Source organism: Podarcis tiliguerta (assembly GCF_965153285.1).
Source record: "Podarcis tiliguerta genome assembly, chromosome: 9".
NCBI lineage: Eukaryota > Metazoa > Chordata > Lepidosauria > Squamata > Lacertidae > Podarcis > Podarcis tiliguerta.
The window spans coordinates 55,014,024-55,030,715 of record NC_139542.1 but is presented as its reverse complement, the minus strand read 5'-3'; the positions used below and the strand labels follow the sequence as shown (position 1 = coordinate 55,030,715).

The 16,692-nt window shown below is 41.7% G+C and overlaps 1 long non-coding RNA gene across 1 annotated transcript in view; it reads left to right on the top strand.

The window, feature by feature from the left end:
- The window catches only part of LOC310685728, an 83,113-nt gene extending 75,365 nt beyond the window's left edge, over positions 1-7,748 (top strand). The window contains exon 3 of the long non-coding RNA XR_014515442.1: positions 7,150-7,748. This is a non-coding gene — a long non-coding RNA (uncharacterized lncRNA). The remainder of the gene's footprint in view (positions 1-7,149) is intronic.
- Positions 7,749-16,692: the final 8,944 nt, after the last annotated feature.

Below are 16,692 nucleotides of genomic sequence, written 5' to 3'. Positions count from 1 at the left end.
AAGTACTTAATTAGTTCTGGAGGTCCGTTCTTAACCTGAAACTGTTCTTAACCTGAAGCACCACTTTAGCTTTCAGGCTGAGGGAGCCTGCATTTGTCCACAGACAGCTTTTTGGGTCATGAGACCAGCCTGACTAAACCGCTTCTGACACAACGGAACACCGTGACGGAAACCATAGCGCACGGAACTGCCATTTACCTTCCCGTCACAGCGGTACCTATTTATCTACTTGCACTGGTGTGCTTTCAAACTGCTAGCCTGGCAGGAGCTGGAAAAGAGCAACGGGAGCTCACCCCGTCGTGGGGATTTGAACCGCCAGCCTTCCAAACAGGAAGCCCAATAGCTTACCCCTTACAGAGCTTCAATTCAAAGCACCCTGAAAAACTACATTTCCCAGGATTCCTTGGGGGAATTCATGCATTGTAAACGTGCATTCATTGTGCTTTAAATATATGCTGTGGATGTGACCTCAGCTACTCCATTCTCTCCCTACCCCTCCTCTCATTCATAAACTACCTTTTGGTTAACATACTACCTTGCACAGCCTTCCTTAAAGAGAATCCATTTTCAAAGTATTCCTAAAAATAACTGTAACGGTATGATGTTTCCCACCAGCTGGTACAGCACTTTATCATCAAAATGATGGCGCTTTGATGATATATTTAATGTAGCGCATTATCAAAGGGCTGCCTCCCTGGTGACATACTGCTGTAATGCATCATCAAGGCACCGTAACTTTGATGATATAGTATACTACTGATGTGTTTATTATTTTTTTGTGATCAAGAGAACAATGAGCATCGATTAAAGCTGAACTAATTTTGCAGTCTATGAACTACTGCTAAATACAGATGGCACCCATTTAGTTTTTATTTGGAAAATAAACTAAACACATGGTGCCCCCTATAGCTTTTAAAACTCAGTTAAATATTCAGGAGGTATGGTACGTGGCGAACACTTTCTACCACTCCCCAAAGGAGCAGGTTAATTCATCCCTGCCATGGAGCAAGCTTCTATGAATTGAATTTTACGCTGTCAGACAGCTTTTTCAAATACTTTAGTCTCTGTTTTCCACACTGCTGGGAAATCTCATATACATACTTCCAGAGTTCATATATTTTGCCCTTTATTCTTTCTTTCTTGTGCGCCTGTAGGAGTTACAACTGGGTTATTACTTCTCTTTAGGCATATTGTGGTAGGAGATGTAATCACATCAAAGCTGATGAGCGGTTCTGTGGTTATGTTTCATTTATTGCCTCCACTGAGGCATAGCTTTAAAATCACTTTTAAAAAATCACTGGCTGGGTGGCCACTATTGTGCCATGGTTGAGAGTGAAAGCGGAAATTGTGGGGAGTGTGTATAGGACAATAGTTCATGTGTTCTGTAGACAACTAAAAGAATGGAAACATTATTTTATTTTATTAAAAGTAAATGTTTATGTGCTGCCCTCTTGCAAAACATCAGGGTGGTGTACAACAACATAAAAACATTTAAAACTAATATGAAGTCATCATTAAAATGACTGGCTATTTAAGGGACATTTTAAATGAATGCATAGGCCTGCTGGCATCATCATCATCATTATCACTACTCTTCAAAAGATGCCTGAAAGTCAGAACATCTTCTGATGTTCCCTGCAAGACTTTGAATGGGAAATACTGGCTCGGATCCTGAGAAGTTCAAAAATGGAAAGAAACTTGCAGAAGGGAACTTTTCCATCTTCTTCTCTGCCCGACAACTTCCTTCTACCATGCCTTTAAAAGTCACTCCACTAAAGTGTCTGTGCCAGATCAAGGAACATTCTCAAACTAGGAACCTATATCTTCGAAGGCACTTTAATCCAAATCAAGACAGGCTACGTATCTGAATCCGAGCTACTCAATGCCCCACCCCCACCCCCAGCCAAAAGTAGCCCCCACTTTCTGGGCTCAGTTGTATGTTCTGCTACTGCTAGGAGTCACACACAACTAGCAGACTTTTCAGAGTTTCTACTGCCTCTCTAGGATCAGATGAAAACAAGAAATAGACCTCAGTGTCGTCAATATTATGGATGAATGGAATGAAGTTGCTGCGCTTCTTAATTGTGTCAGGATTCTGACACCCAGACGACATCTACACTACACACTGAAGGCAGTTTAACAGACATGACTTATCTCAAAACATCCTGGAACTGTGGTTTGTTAAGGTTGCTGATATTTTTTAGAAGACACCTATTTGCCTCACAGAGCTACATTCCCCAGTGTTCCATGGGAAGAGAGATTGTTTAATCACTCTTGGAATTGTAGTTTTGAGAGGGGAATGGGAGCTTCCCAATAACTCTCAGCACCCATTAAACAGGGAAGCCATGGCTGTTAAAGTGGTACAATAGTGCTTGACATGAGGTATATAGTGCAGATGTGGCCCCAGTTAGTTACTCTGGTTTCACCTCAGATCGTATAAATCTTTCACCTTTTACTCAACAGAAAGAATCCTAGAGGAATGGTTCCTTTTATCCTTGTTTTTTTAAACAACATATTAATTGGAAAACTGCAATACTGCAGTGATGGAATTCCTTCATTGCACAATTCTGCAAATTAAGTAGATAGGAAAAATAACTGGGAGGAAATTGAACTGCTGAATTAGTGAGGAAGGACCTGTTTATTCAAAATGTGACTAGTTTTCTCCTGGGATATTTTTTTTTAAAAAAACAGTCCTCTCAAATTTATCTTGTTTCCACTCTGCCAAGTTCCCTTCAGGAAGACATTCCAGAAGCATGGAACAGCAAAATCTCAGGTGAAATCCAGTTGGAGCAGATTCTGTTACCATCCCCAAAAGCTTGCTCTTGCAACTTCTCTTACTGTTGTACCATCTCTAACACCTTGGTGTTTTTTGTCAAAGCTCCAGATGAGTTGACACAGTTTCATGCACATGTTTAAACATCATGGAGGACAAAATGAGACCTTGTTGCACTCTGAAAGCCAGAGCTGGAAGTTTCATGGCCCTCCAGATAGAACCACAAGCATCTGGGTGTTGGAACCAAGATCAGCTGCTACCAGCATGCTCAATTTTTAAGCAATGATTAGGGTTTTAGTCTAGTAATGTCTGGAATGTCACTGGTTTCTCACTCCTGCTATAACCCAATGGCCATGGAACCGAACACTCACCCCCCAGTTCCATTTTTCTGGGATCAATCTCCCAGGAAATACCAGACTTGTGATTCAGTTAGGTGTAATCTTGGCATTGGTATCTTCTTGGCACGTCTTTGCTGCAATTCTTCCCTGACAAGATTTTTTTCTTTCTCAGCACCAAATCTTTTCCCAGAGCTTGTTATTATGGCCTATATCTTTCTAATTCCTGTCCTCTTCACAGGAATATTTGTTGAATCTTTATTTTTGGAGCTATTATCCTTCCTGACAGGACAACAATTTAGGCCGCAGCTCCTTTGCTCAGGAGGATCGTCTATCTTCTATGATGGTGGGAAGCAGGAAGTTTTTATTGCTATGAAATTATTGCTACTCTTTCACCCCTCTTAGAAAATGGAGTTCCATTCCTTGTATTTCAGTTTTAATTTTACGTGTTTAATACTGAAGACAAGAACTAATTTAATTTTTCTCCTGTGTCTTGTTCCGTCGTTTCAATTCCCATCACCATCTCTTCATGGTCTACTTGCTTCACTCATTGATCTCTTCCATTTGTGTATTTAAATAATCTTTTATTGCTTCTGTTCACTTCCAGAACAATCCTCTGTTCCTTGTCAGTTTAAACTTCCTTAATGAGGTTTTAGGCAACTTCTCATTGGCTCCATCTTTTTTGTTTCTTCATATTTTTGCGCTCTTTCCTGGCAGACACATTTTGTTTGGTTGGCATCTGTCTGCGTCAAGAGACCATGGAGTATGCCTCCGGGGGTGAAGTCAAACAGAATGGTAACAGAATGAATGTTGTGGGATTTTCTTGGTATTTTAGGGATCATGAAGAACACACTCTAGCTACCTGAGCACTTTAAAGTCCTATTGGTTTTCGGAAAGTTATGCACAGATAACGACTCCTGTTGAACTGGAATTGTTTTGGCTGGATCACACTAGGGATGTAAGAAGGCATCATTTCCCAATCCGCAGGTTGTTGCATTCAGCACTGTTTCCATTCCACCACATGTTCTGCTTTTGTTGGAATCCTCTGACATTCCCAGATCACATCCTTATACAGTGGTACCTTGGTTCCCGAATGGCTTAGTTGTTGAACAGATCGGCTCCCGAACGCCAAAAAGCCAGAAGTAAGTGTTCCAGTTTTTGAACGTTTTTCGGAAGCTGAACATCTACCGCTTGAGTGCAGGAAGCTCCTACAGCCAATTGGAAGCCGTGCCTTGGTTTTTGAATGGTTTTGGGAGTCAAACGGACTTCCGGAATGGATTAAGTTCAAGAACCAAGGTACCACTGTACTTGGCCACTTTGTTTAAATATTAACTTTCAGAGCAATTCAAATGGGCTGGGAGAGTGGGAATCGAAGCTGCCACATCCAAAACCCTGCCAGGCTCACGCCAAAAAAGCAGAAGGTGTAGGAAGATGGCCAGTCATGACTGGTGCCTGTATTTCTCTTGAGCTAGATGCTTAATTTTTAAAAGACTCACAACAGCAGCAAGAACACTTATCGCGAAGTATTGGAAGACACAAGAACTACCCACTCTGGAAGAATGGCAGATGAAGGTGATGGACTACATGGAATTGGCAAAAATGACTGGCAGAATCAGAGACCAGGGAGAAGAGACGGTGGAGGAAGATTGGAAGAAATTTAAAGACTATTTACAGAAATATTGTAAAATCCATGAATGTTAGAATGACATCGGATGGAGGTTAAAAGGTTATTAGTAATAATGTGGCGAAGGAGTATGGAAAATTCGAAGGTCAAAAGATGAAGAATTAAAGGTTTAATATATTAAGATAAAGATAAAGATAAGATAGAGGGAAGGGATTTGCTGATTAAACATTTGAATTGGAATACAGTGAGGGGAGGTGTGGGGAAGTCTGGGAAATAAGCAAATGTAAGAAATACTATGAAAATGGAATTGTTTTTCTTTTTCTTTTTATCTTTGTATTTGTGTATTCGTCTTTCTTTTTTCTATGTAAAAGTTTTAATAAAAAATATTATTAATTTTTTTTTAAAAAAACTAACTAACAGTGAGACTGGTAGAGTAGAAGGCAGGGAGACCAACAACAGCTGGAGCCAGAACCAATGACACCATTCCATTTCCATTTCTGCTAATGAACTCGCCTCCAATGGAGGAGGCATTTCTCCATTTTAGTCCTTTTTACAGATGCTAATTTCTTCCAAGATGTTCCTTTCCATTTGGGCAGGGGCTGTGTCATGGTCATGGGAAGGCTTTTTGAATACAGCAGTTCCAAAGCCAGTCCAAATCCCCTCAGGAAGACTCCCATTCGTAGCACCAAAGAACAGCAGCTCTGTTGTTCAGTGTTCACTTTTTCTAAAGATATTGTTTGCCTTGAGACTGCAATACAAATATTTTGGGATACAGTGCAATAGAATAAAGACTGCCTTTCCTTCTGCGGATGCAGGAAAATCTGTAAGCACGAGCTGAAGTGGCCGATCAAAATCTTGTTGCTTATAACAGTCACCATCCCTTCCTTGATTCTTCCTTTTTAACGGCAGTCAAAACTAGCATGACAATGAAAATAAAATAAAAATAAAATATTGCATTTCCATAGATGAGAACTCTCCAACGATCACTTCCTAATAATTTCATCATAAAATTTATGGCAGGAGCTTCAGGTCATAGATGGCATTAATGAAATAAGATAACCTTAATTACCCAAGTGATAATTAGTAATTTGGAGAAGATAATGAGGATGCCACTGGGGATAGGAATAACAGAGGCTTTATGTGTATGTGCAGGAGAGAGAGAATTCATAGAATCATAGAATCATAGAATCATAGAATCATAGAGTTGGAAGAGACCACAAGGGCCATCGAGTCCAACCCCCTGCCAAGCAGGAAACGCCATCAGAGCACTCCTGACATATGGTTGTCAAGCCTGTGCTTAAAGACCTCCAAAGAAGGAGACTCCACCACACTCCTTGGCAGCAAATTCCACTGTCGAACAGCTCTTACTGTCAGGAAATTCTTCCTAATGTTTAGGTGGAATCTTCTTTCTTGTAGTTTGGATCCATTGCTCCGTGTCCGCTTCTCTGGAGCAGCAGAAAACAACCTTTCTCCCTCCTCTGTGTGACATCCTTTTATATATTTGAACATGGCTATCATATCACCCCTTAACCTCCTCTTCTCCAGGCTAAACATGCCCAGCTCCCTTAGCCGTTCCTCATAAGGCATCGTTTCCAGGCCTTTGACCATTTTGGTTGCCCTCCTCTGGACACGTTCCAGTTTGTCAGTGTCCTTCTTGAACTGTGGTGCCCAGAACTGGACACAGTACTCCAGGTGAGGTCTGACCAGAGCAGAATACAGTGGCACTATAACTTCCCTTGATCTAGATGCTATACTCCTATTGATGCAGCCCAGAATTGCATTGGCTTTTTTAGCTGCCGTGTCACACTGTTGGCTCATGTCAAGTTTGTGGTCAACCAAGACTCCTAGATCCTTTTCACATGTACTGCTCTCAAGCCAGGTGTCACCCATCTTGTATTTGTGCCTCTCATTTTTTTTGCCCAAGTGCAATACTTTACATTTCTCCCTGTTAAAATTCATCTTGTTTGTTTTGGCCCAGTTCTCTAATCTGTCAAGGTCGTTTTGAAGTGTGATCCTGTCCTCTGGGGTGTTAGCCACCCCTCCCAGTTTGGTGTCAGAATTGATGTACCTGAATGTATGTTTTTGTGTGGCAGAGAAATGTGATGCTTTGGAATGACAACTTGACCATTGGTCATGTAGGCTGGTCTGATGGGACTTGGAGGGCACCAGGTTGGGAAAGACTGGACTAATCAATGAGGTAGGAGGAAACAAAACCCATGGCTCAGAAGCAAAATCGTCTAGTGGAAATAATGAGGAGGATTTTTAAAAAGAAGCAAAATGAAAATGAAATGAAATGAAAAGAAAATTCACATGATTTGAGTAAGTTTTGAGGAGGAATTCTGTGTCACTGAGATTCCCAGTTTCTACCCAACATCACGGTCATCAATAGTATTTGACTCCACTCTGTTTTTTCCTAGGACTTGGAATAATGAATTGTGCAGATCAACATAAAAGCATATTTAAAGAGATATAGAAAGCATTTCCTGATCATTTCTATACCGGGATTTTGTTATCCTCCAATCAGTCACTTGCTAGAAATGGGTGCTCATTTAACAGTACAGGAAAACCAATTCCCCTTGTTTTTCTGAATCCAGAAGCAAATATTTGTGCTCAGACACAAATCAAGATACGCATGGAGGGTCTCTTGATTTCCTCCTTGACGTCTGAAGAGCCACTTGATTGAAGCTCTGTGCTTTGCAATGCAATTGGGGACATTTTACTGTTGGGCTCAAGATACCCAAACTGTTAGTTGTTAAAGTTTTTAACCAGCTGTCTTCTTGAAGATAGGTCAAGACTTTTATTTTCCAAGGAGCATTTGAAATAAGTTAATTTTGCTCCTGTTTGTTTTCTGTACTGACCATTTTCATTGTTTCAATTGGCCATATGTATTTTTAAATATTTTTTAATGTCCACTGCTTTATAAAGTTTTATGAAGAGTGGTATAGTACAGTGGTAACTCGGGTTACATACGCTTCAGGTTACAGACTCCGCTAACCCAGAAATAGTGCTTCAGGATGAGAACAGAAATTGTGCTCTGGCATGGGTGGAGAAGACTTGGGCCCAAATGTGGTCCTTCAAGAGCCAGCATGGGGTAGTGGTTAAGAGCGGTGGACTCATAATCTGGTGAACCGGGTTCGCTTCCCCACTGAAGTCTCTCAGCCTCACTCACCTCACAGAGTGTTTGTTGTGGGGGAGGAAGGGGAAAAAGATTGTTAGCTGCTTTGAGACTCTGTAAGGGGAGTGAAAGGTGGGATGTCAAGTCCGAACTCCTCCTCCTCCTCCTCCTCCTCCTCTTCTTCTTCTTCTTCCTCCTCCTCCTCAGAATTCTCTCTTGGCAGCCACGGAACCAGTTTTGTGCCCTCCTTGAGTGTTTTTGCATGGCTGGAGTGCGTCTGCTTCATCATCATCACCATCATTGTCTTATTTTTATGCCACCTTTCCAGAGTTGAAACTAAGCTCAAGGCGGCTTACAACATGACAAGATTTACATAATTACAAACATAGGACAATTCATAAACAATAAATAAAACACACCAAAACGTACACAACCAAATGGAAATAATTTCCACGTAAATCATAAGATCTAAGACTAAAGATACAACAATAATATCAATAACAGCAACAAGCTCTCTCAACCCCCCATAAACAATACTCCAACCCAAGAATCTGTTCAATGGCCTCAGTTTTCGTAACTGCCTGAATGGAGGAAGGAGGGGTATAGGAATGTGTGTTCTGCTTTAGCTCTGTCCAGCTCTGGCATGTGGCCCCCAGAAGCTTGCTCCCATCACTGCCCTATAGCCACTCTGCCCCCCCCCCCCAGCATTTGCCCATGTATACTGCATGCTGGTACCACACACCTCCCTCAATTAGATACAGATTTTTTTTGCCATATTATAGTGCCCATTTCCCTACTCGTTAGCTTTCGGGTTAAGAAAAGACTGAAAGCATTTGTTACCAACTGCACATGTTTATAGCAACGGGACACCAAATGATATTATTTTTATATAAAAGAACATTCTAATAATCTTTTTAAAAGTTCATTTTCCTTTTGTGTTCTCGGATGTTTGTTAATCAGTGAATACTGATGCTCCAGGGTTTGTTCGTCACCTCTGTATTGTTCCCCACTTAATATATGTTTGATCTTTTCTCTATAGTTTTGTTCCCTGTTTTTCCCCACTCTTCTTGAGAGATCGGAGGCTTTTAATATCTTGAATTATTAATTTTTTTAGTTCAAAAACAACATCTATCGTCATAGTCCATTGTGGTAAGTAATTGCGCTTTCTCATATTGCCAATTTAATTTGGGGAACATTTCTTTTCTTTTCTTTATCTATAGCACATCTCTGTTGTGTCATCTGTTGTTGTCTTTGCCCTCACTACTCCCTTGTAAGCGCGTGTCTTTTTTTTTAATGTCTCCCAATCATTATGCTCATTTTACTTACAATCATGCTTTTCTTAAATTAAGCATTCTCATTTCAAACCACATACATTTATTTTTCTATTTTCCACATTTCTTAAAAAAACAACTTTTATACAGATTTCATTAGGGTCACGCAAAACCTGTGTGAACTAACCGCCTCTTAGAGGAAAAGAAACCTCACACCAAGCTTTCTCTCTCACTTGAAGTTTGTTTTTTTTTTTAAAAAAAAGTGGCTGCCATTTGTTTTTAAATTAAAGAGGAAATAGGAGCACAATCCTCCCCAGTTTTGATGGTTGGGAGGGAATTGGCGGCTTTGCATGCAGTTCTTCCCGAGTTCAGTTGCCAACATCTGCAGGTAAGGTTGGGAAATAATCCTGTCTACAACTCTGGGAAGCTGTTGCCAGTCAGTGTAGACATCACTGAACTAGATGAAGAAGAGGAGGAGTTTGGATTTGATATCCCGCTTTATCACTACCCGAAGGAGTCTCAAAGCGGCTAACATTCTCCTTTCCCTTCCTCCCCCACAACAAACACTCTGTGAGGTGAGTGGGGCTGAGAGACTTCAGAGAAGTGTGACTAGCCCAAGGTCACCCAGCAGCTGCATGTGGAGGAGCGGATACGCGAACCCGGTTCCCCAGATTACGAGACTACCGCTCTTAACCACTACACCACACTGGCTCTGGGCCAATGGTCCGATTCAGTGTGAGCTGCCAGTGGCCTTCATTCCAAACCAACCTAGGGTCTATGCTGGCACTCATGAAACTGTTCGCCACTTAGAGATTGGTGTGCACATCACACTGTGTTCTAGGGAAAATCGAGGTTCCGTGATTACTTCAGAAGAAGATCAGCATGCCAGCATTTCAGAATTGGCTTTTTATGTCTTAAAATTATAGGCTTCCCTATATCAACTTGATTTCAGGGAGACTTACGACCGCATAAAGACACCATGAAAACAAATGCATTCACTAAGACTGCAATAAAACAGCAGGCTGTGGGATTCAGTTAAAAGCAACCAACATCTCTCAGATGCCTGGGTTAAAAAATAAATAAAGATCCCTTTACCTAGCACCTATGTGATAACAAAGAAGGCAACGGACATGTCTGCTTCAGGGAGGGAATTGCACAAGTGGGAGGCGTGGCGTAGATGAAAATACGACCAACCCTTGCCTCAAGAAGGGCACAGGGATATTTTTATGTATTTTTTAAACGCACCTTTCCCCAGAAGAATGACCAGGAGAGCCCGCAAGCACAGCAAGACTGGCTTATAACATTTCTCTCTCTCTCCCTCCCTCTCTCTCTCTCTCTCTCTCTCTCTCTCTCTCTCTCTAGGTTTAGTAGCTGATGGGACCAGAGGCAAAAGTGGGTGGGACCACACAAAACTCAGAGGTTTTAAAAGGAAAAAGATGGAGGTGGTCATCAATTGCTCCCTAAACAATAAATCTGCTCCCACATTTTTGGTTTCTGGTCATCTGAGTATAAAATCACTGAAGCAGCTGACATGAACTAGGACCTTATTTTAAAATTGTATGTAATTAAATTGTATTAATGCTTAATATAATAAGATACATTTCTAATAAGCTTCCTGTGTTTAAGTTCTAGATATTTCCCATGGATTCCCCTCTCTTGATGTTTGCTTACGCCCCTACAATAAAACATTTCTGGCCACAGGTTTGAGCCCAAGTGAAATTAATCAATACCAGATGCTTGCACTATGATTCTTTGGGCCATGTGCACTGCCTGGGAAGTAACTTAAAAGTGATATTTGCAAATCTTCTCCCTTATCACATAGGGCCCATGCCACATTCAAAAAGAGCAAAATTGCTTTGCCAAATCATACATTGTGCTTTTTTAACCATCTAATGCACATGGCCAGCAGGGTGAGGTTTCAAGTGGAGAGAAAAGAACCAAACATGAATACAAAACACACAATAAAAGGCTTTTATATGGTATCCAAGAGCAAAAGGTGTAGGCAGGGAAGGGAAATGACATACATACCAGAGGTAGGGAAATCAATGATTAAAATGCTAATTAGTGACACTAGATGACACGAGCAACACATGAATATTCAAAGCGATACAAAACAGTATCCAAAGGCACCAGCCACGAATCCAAAATAGTGATTAACAGCCACTCTTCAAAAAGTCAGTGCTGAATTGTTTTTCCTCTTTTTTGCCCTAAAGTCGCAATTAACAACCATTAATAAATCAGGAATGAAAGTCCTGAATTGTGTTTTGCAGCATTTTCCCTCTTGTCAAAGAGCAAAAGTTCCTTTGAAATTGAGGTTGTTTCAGTTTCTGTATAGAATGGATCGACTAAAACTGTTACAGGTGGCTGGTTTCTATTTTATTGTAAATAACTTGATTATCATTTAAATGCAGAAGCAGGGCCATCTTACCCATAGGCTCTAGGGGTGTGGGGCACCTGGGTGCCAGGCTCCTAGGCCGATAGTCTGGGGCCCGAGAATTGAGTCTGGGGAAGAGCCCATCTGTCGGTCGGAGCGGCTCTGCGCTGCAAGTTCGGGGGCAACCAAGCCAGTTAGAAACTGAGGGGGCCGGCTGGCTCTGCCCTCCCACATGACTGGGACTGGCCAACCTGGGGAGAGGCGCACAGGCAGATCTTTGCAGCCTGGTGCCACATATGCTTAAGACAGCCCTGTACAGACAGCCCTGTACAGAAGGTGACATCCAGTGGTATCTCTCCGCCAGCAGAACAGACTCACCATGCCACCACAAAGCCTTTTCTAGAGGCTGAGGGATCTTTCAGAGCAGATTGGGTAGGCATGAAACCTGCAGGAAAGGAAGAGAGGATGTTGTACAGATTCAGCCAAAGTGAATCACCTTGAAGTCCTTGAATCTTAATCGCTGTGAGCTGTTCATATCCTAAACCAGGCTTCCTCAACCTTGGCCCTCCAGATGTTTTGAGAATACAATTCCCATCATCCCTGACCACTGGTCCTGCTAGCTAGGGATCATGGGAGTTGTAGGCCAAAAACCTCTGGAGGGCTGAGGTTGAGGAAGCCTGTCCTAAACTCTCCCACTGAAATAAACGGCACTTCGAGTGTTTATTTTCACTAAGTTCACAGCTATTGTGAAGACCACAATTATACAGGGAAGAAACTTCCCCCATTGCTATGGTAATACATGAATCAGCCGTCCTATAGAGGAAAGGAGGTTGTAGTGCTATAAGGTTATGATAAAGGAGCATGAGATGATCTTGCAACAACTTTACACCAAATCTTTGGTTTTCTGTCTCTTGCTTGTCAGTTAACTCTCATATGTTACCTGGATGACCACGAGGCACTACAAATCACATAGTTAAATGGTATATCCAGACCTCACTGGAGAATTTGCTCCAATCTGGACATGGCTTAATAAAGCGTTTACTATTAAAGCAATAATGAGTTTCTTGGGAACATCAACTCAATGTTTTTATGGCCATCAAAAAAGCTAAATAGACGATTAGGAACAGTGATGATATGAACATATATTCAGAAGTAGCATTACAATGTGCATATAAGAGTGTAAATGAGAACCTTGGGAACAACTGTAAGCTCCTTATTATATTCCCAATCTTTAACCGTTTTAATCAAGTGTTTCATTTGCATGTGCTTTTATGTTCATTATGTGGTTTGGAAAATCATGGCAAGTTTTCCATTTTTCGAAAATGGACTTCTAAGACAAAAACATCAGTACATAAATAAATTCAAAAGTAAATATTTTTTTTTTTTTTTTACAGCAAGGGATAATAATGTAAGACTTAAAATGAAATAGACATCTATTATCGCTGGTTAAACTATAAGAATCCAAAGGTATGTGTGGTGATATTCAGGTCTTAATGCAAAAGAACCGCTGATTTATTCCACTTAAAATGCTTATATAGTATCAAAAGGTCTCCATGATATCAGCAATAGATTTGCATTGAAAACATTCCAACATTTCAATATTCCTGCTTTGGGACATAAACTAAATATTGGCTATATAAACTTTTGTGTAATAAGGAAATCACGCAGTATGAAAGATCCATTAAAAAGAAATGACTTTCTTAAAGAATCCATCCCTCATTCTTGGCCGTGGAAGGAAACCGGGCAGAATATTTAGCTGGAACCTCCTTAGGTCAATTTCTTGCTTTAATATTAACCTGCAGCTGCGAACGTGTGTTATTACAGAAATGAAGTAATGGAAAATCATCCTGATGTGAAAGCATATTAGAAACCACAAATGAATAGGCTTCGGGCACTTGCATAGCATTGTTGTGTGCAACTGGGGGAAGAAAAAATACTGGCAACAGTTCGGTTTCTGAGTGGTTCATAAGATAGCTTGGATTTTTTTTGGGATCCATTTGACCATATTTATCTGGAAGTGCTTCACTCATTGTTGCAGGTGGAAACTTTTGCCACCAAACCATGACTCACAAAAGTATCTATCGCCATGTGGAATATATTCCCCAGGATAAGATAAATAGAGCAATTCAACTGAGGAAGATCTTAAGTCTAGCTCACCTCTCTTCTAATCTAACTATTGCTGAGTACTCAATACAGTGGTACCTCAGGTTACATACGCTTCAGGTTACATACACTTCAGGTTACAGACTCTGTTAACCCAGAAATATTACCTCGGGTTAAGAACTTTGCTTCAGGATGAGAACAGAAATCGTGCTCCGGTGGCGCATCAGCAGCAGGAATCCCCATTAGCTAAAGTGGTGCTTCAGGTTAAGAACAGTTTCAGGTTAAGTACGGACCTCCGGAACGAATTAAGTACTTAACCTGAGGTACCACTGTACTGTGAAGCAACCTTGCCCAACCTGGTCCCGTTCAGATGTTTTGGATTACAGCTCCCATGAGTGCTAGCCAGCAAGGCTGGCGATGCGAAGGAAAAGGCAAGTTGGGGTGCCAAGCCTCTTGAGGGAATCAAGTCAGGGAATGCTGCAGTAAAGAATGCACCATGAAAACTGGATGCAAGTTCTAGTGATTTTCTGCAGCATTCCCTGACTTGACTTCCCTGACCCTAAAACGGTATGACCAAAAGCATGGACTTTGGTGCAGAAATGGACCTATGCTGGATGGGGAAGACCTGGAAGGTGAAGACCTGATTAAAATGTACTTCTTCTGACATAGTGCCATCATCAGCTAGGATTATTGCCATCTCTAAACCCACAAGGTGGATCACTTGTTTGATCATTATTGCCCCAACTTTGATATTCCAATGCAAGATAAAAATTAAAACAGCCCCCTCCCCTGAACATACATGTGTTGATTTTCAGGGTCTCATGTCAAATGGCCTGGAAATTCTAAGGTCCAAAGAAACCAAAGAGTACCACAATTATATCACTCCATACCGTAGGCAGGGGATTACATGCACAAATGCTTCCCATCATACAAATATAACCCATAGATCTAAGATGGGGAACCAGTGGCCCTTGAGATGCTGTTGGACTCCAGCACCCGTCATTCTCAGCCCACCTGTCCAATGGCCAGGGATGAAAAGAGTTGTAGTTCAACATCACCTAGGAAGCCATTGGTTCCCCATCCTTGCCATAAATAAAACAGCCTACCAGGGTGAAATATACTCGGAGTCGAGAGTGGATTTCATGCTCTTTATTCAGCTCATAGTAGTGAGGAGGAATGGAAGTTCCCCCACAATATCTGCTTTATAGACATTATTTACACAATGGGCTCCACGTGATTGGCTAATTCCGGGATCTTCCTGTAGGCCAATCAGGTTGTGGATTCACTTCCACCTGGAGCTGGATTGGGTGGCTCCTGTGGACCAATCATCCTGTTGCATTGTTCTAGGACCAATCAGACTGCTGCATTCTGAATCCTATTGTTCTAGGACCAATCAGACTGCTGCATTTTGGATCCTATTCAACTCAGTACATAACACAGGTAAAGATTAATTTAGCCTCCTTGTCCCCTAACCTTGAGTTTTCTATGTGAATGGATATATATATATATATATATATTGCTTTCGTAGATTTTCACGGGTACAGGAATGCAGGTTTTGGTGTCCTCGGGTGTCTTCCCGTGTAAAAGTTGGGGTGTCTAGGCGACGTTTCGACGAGGTCTCACTCGTCATCTTCAGGCTGGTGCTTTCGGCTTCTTGTTACTGGAACAGAGCAGGATCTCAGTGTTTGAGTTCCTATAAATACTGTTGAGGAGGTGTGGTGTATAGCCTCCAATGTTCTGGGCAGAGAGGAGGTTCCCAGGCAAGTGTGCCTTTTCTTCTTTTGTTCCTTAATTACTTGAGGGATATCTTGAGTGATTTCTTGAGTGATTTCCTGAATCCCACTTAGGTGGGTCATTAGGTGTGGATTAGTTGCTAAAGCCTTCGTGTCTTGAACTCTTGAACTTTGTGAAGAGTTTTTCTGAGAAGATGGCTGTACTGCACTTGGTTGTGCTCTGGCTTGGCTTCGTGTATAGGGGCGAGCTGTGGTTTTGTGGCCTGTGCCAGCCAGATCTGTGTAGGGATTGCAGAACACAAGAATGCCGTCAAAAAAGAAGAAAAAACTTCCTCTCTTTTCCAACACATGAAAGAAACAGGACACGAAATTAATTTTGCAGATTCCAAATTGCTCTTTAACATGGAACATCACCACAAGAGAATAATCATGGAAGCCATCGAGATAGAGAAACACCCTCACAACATGAACAAGCGTGACGACACATCCCGCTTGCCAGACATCTGGAAATTAGCCCTCCCCACAAAATCTGACACCAGATCCAGAGGCACACAGAACGCCATCACCAATCAACCACACCAGACCCAAACCCAGACCCTCTCCACAGATAAATTACAGACACCATCCAGTAGCCAAACCAGGGTGGCACCTCCGGATGCTGCACCCCCCTGCAATCCCTACACAGATCTGGCTGGCACAGGCCACAAAACCACAGCTCGCCCCTATACACGAAGCCAAGCCAGAGCACAACCAAGTGCAGTACAGCCATCTTCTCAGAAAAACTCTTCACAAAGTTCAAGAGTTCAAGACACGAAGGCTTTAGCAACTAATCCACACCTAATGACCCACCTAAGTGGGATTCAGGAAATCACTCAAGAAATCACTCAAGATATCCCTCAAGTAATTAAGGAACAAAAGAAGAAAAGGCACACTTGCCTGGGAACCTCCTCTCTGCCCAGAACATTGGAGGCTATACACCACACCTCCTCAACAGTATTTATAGGAACTCAAACACTGAGATCCTGCTCTGTTCCAGTAACAAGAAGCCGAAAGCACCAGCCTGAAGATGACGAGTGAGACCTCGTCGAAACGTCGCCTAGACACCCCAACTTTTACACGGGAAGACACCCGAGGACACCAAAACCTGCATATATATATATATATATATATATATATATATATTATTGAAGGAGAATTAATCACAAGATCTCCCATCTGCAATCTGAAGTGGTGCAGTCAAGGGACAGTTTTATTATGTAATCAGCTGTTTGTGTTAGACCAGGCCTAATGTTCCAGTTCCAATCCAATCTGCGGCGAGTTTGGGAAACAGCTGCGACACAATACTCAGCGATCTTAACTCTAAT